This window comes from Astyanax mexicanus, chromosome 2 (assembly GCF_023375975.1).
Source record: "Astyanax mexicanus isolate ESR-SI-001 chromosome 2, AstMex3_surface, whole genome shotgun sequence".
In the NCBI taxonomy this organism is placed as follows: domain Eukaryota; kingdom Metazoa; phylum Chordata; class Actinopteri; order Characiformes; family Acestrorhamphidae; genus Astyanax; species Astyanax mexicanus.
Genome location: NC_064409.1, coordinates 72,839,375 through 72,842,159, shown reverse-complemented (window position 1 = coordinate 72,842,159; position 2,785 = coordinate 72,839,375). Strand labels below are relative to the sequence as shown.

General features: G+C 37.1%; 1 long non-coding RNA gene across 1 annotated transcript; it reads right to left on the bottom strand.

Annotated features, from left to right (window-relative positions):
• Positions 1 to 1,144: 1,144 nt before the first annotated feature.
• Positions 1,145 to 2,022, bottom strand: LOC125799074 (uncharacterized). The gene is made up of 2 exons (XR_007437916.1): positions 1,747 to 2,022; positions 1,145 to 1,244 (listed from the first exon to the last, which is right to left on the bottom strand). It is a non-coding gene; the product is annotated as an uncharacterized LOC125799074 (long non-coding RNA).
• Positions 2,023 to 2,785: the final 763 nt, after the last annotated feature.

Here is a 2,785-nt window from a genome sequence, read left to right as displayed (position 1 = left end):
GTTGCGAAACTTTTTAAAGTAACTTTTACGCATCATTTTTTTTTTTTCAGTGCACAGGTGTAATAATGATACATTTTGTTCAAACCATCATTTAAAAATGTATTTCTTTGCTGCTGTTGTTGCTGCCATCATAACTTTTCTTTGTTGTGCACTCAAAAATAAATTAGAATCATTAAGTAACACGAGCAAAGAGCACAGAGGAATATTAACATTCGCGTATAACCATAAAGTCTTTACAACTGGACATAACCAGAACATATGTATATCATCGCTGTCCAATGAAAAACAAGAATCTCCATAACAGCAACTTTACAGGAGAGAACAAACACCTTCTAAACTTTCAATGGAAGTCAGTGTAAAAACAGTTTATTTCAGGTCATTTTAAAGTATTTGTATTGGTCTGTTCATCAAGACATTTTGGCACAGTGTAAGGGACAGTTTGTGTGTTCAAATTATGTAGTAAACTAAAAATCGACAAAAAAATTGAGATACTTGTTTTTAATTCCACAGCGACATTAGCTGCGGTCCAATCTGAAGGGAGCTGCCTAGGTAGTCATTGCCTTCAAAGGCAGCTCCCTCGTTCGGCAGCATTTTCACCCATAAGGGATCTTATAAGGCAGCGCGTTCGGGACACGCTCTGGAGTCAGCATACGTCATCACGTCTAGCGCGCTGTGCCCGTGAGCTGTTTATAAATAACTAAAGTTAATGATCACTTACCTCGGGATAAATCAGTGGCAAAATGCAGCGGCAGCTATTTCTCTTTTACTCATCCAAATATTACATATATTTAAATATTCATGATTTACTTTAATTCTACACTTTTCCTCACTTAATTCTCAGAGTATGGTCAGTTTTATTTATGTATTTAATTTATTTTTGATTAGATGCTTCATAGAAATGCATGAGTAATGAAACCATAATATAATAAATATTTTGTATGAGCCATCAGAGCTAAATTATCAAACTAAGCTACGTTTCACACAATAGTACATTCATACACAGTCAGCTAATTTATCTTTACCTTTTAGTTGCATAAAACACATGATTCATAAACTTTTTATTTATTTATTTACCCATACCCACTAGTTGAGATGTGATACTACAATAAGCATAGTGACTATAAAACACAGCAAGCAAAAATAATAATGTTAAGAGAGAAAACTTTATTACATTCAAAGAAAAAAATATATATTCATAAAGGGAGCTAACGCTGCCTCCAGCCTTCCCCGGCCCACGTTCATCCCTGTGGAAAAAATAAATCTGAATTAGTAACAGTGGTTTATGGAGAACACGCTCATAATTCCACTATTTACACAATTAATCACTCAGTTACAGGTAAATCTAGTTATTCCCTCTAACAATTAAACTGTTTACGCATTAAATCACTGAATTACAGGTTATTCTACAGTTTTACACTATTTACACAGTAAATCACTTAGTTATACGTAACAGTGACTTAAAACAGTTAAAACTTTTTATACTGGACGGCCAGGGTATCTTTGTTTCCTAGCGGGGGTTTCCTCAGCGCTGCAGCCGCGTTTGGTACTCTGTAAGTCGGCTAGATGCGTGTTAGCTTACCCGGTAAATTAGCGCGATAAGCTAACGGTAGCTTCCGCCGGTCAGGTCTTACATTAAATGAAGTACAGGCGAAAACAACGATGGAAAACAACTTAAAACAGTCTAAAATATGCTAGTTTGATAAACCCACGCAGCGGTGAGTGGAAATACAGGAGGGAATTACTCACATTTGTACAGAAACTCCGTGGCAGGCCGGCTCCGTCCGCCATGTTTTTAAATCTGAGCGCTGGAACTCTGAGCTGGTGAAATGCATCATGGGATTGCCTTCGCCGTGAAGGATACATCTCACGCTGCCTTCAGAATTGGGGTAAAATAAGGCAGCTGCCCAGGTAGACAGCACATGCTACCTTCCGAATGGGACAGTCCTTTTCTCGGGAGCGCGCCTATGCTGCCTGCAAATGCTGCCTAGTTGGGCAGCTCCCTTCAGATTGGACCGCAGCTATTATAAAGCCCAGTATAAAGCCCAGTATAAAGCCCAACTGACATCTGCTACAGTTTTTGTCATTGGATGATGTGAAGATATTGTGTAACACATTAGATCCCAGTTAAGTGTAGTACTGATTTTGTGCAGGTCTCTGTTACCTTTACTGCACCAAAGCTTAACTTAATATACTCACTGTAAACCCATTCGTTGTTTGAACTCAAATGATTTAAGTCTGTTTTACATAAAATTGGATATTTCTAAACAATACTCAACTATTTTGAATTAGTTGAACATTTGTGGGCACATATACTGTACTACTCAAACTGAGATCTTTGAGTTGAACCAACTGTTTTGCCAATAACAACTTCTTTTCCATTGGCTTCTGTTCTTTCACAATCACAATTTGCATACTGGGTGTGTTCAACAGTTTCTGACTAACACTCACCATCAGTGTGTAGTGATTCCCCCTGGGCTATCTTACAAATAAATCAATTTCACATTTAGTTGTAATAACTTGATGTTTTAATTTATGCTAACTCAAGTTTTTATCCCTAATTACTTAAAATTGGCTGCCTTATACAAATAAAAATTTAAATCAACTTCCGCTTTAGTTGTAATAACTTGATGTCAGTTATGATAACTTAAGTTTTCATTTCTCATTAACTTTGTTTAAGGCAACCGGTTTCCTCAAATGTTTTAAGTAAATTCAACGTATCCAGGATTACAGTGCAGTAGCAACCAGCATCTCCATCTCCTCTAGCTGGAGCTGGTGCTGTTAAATC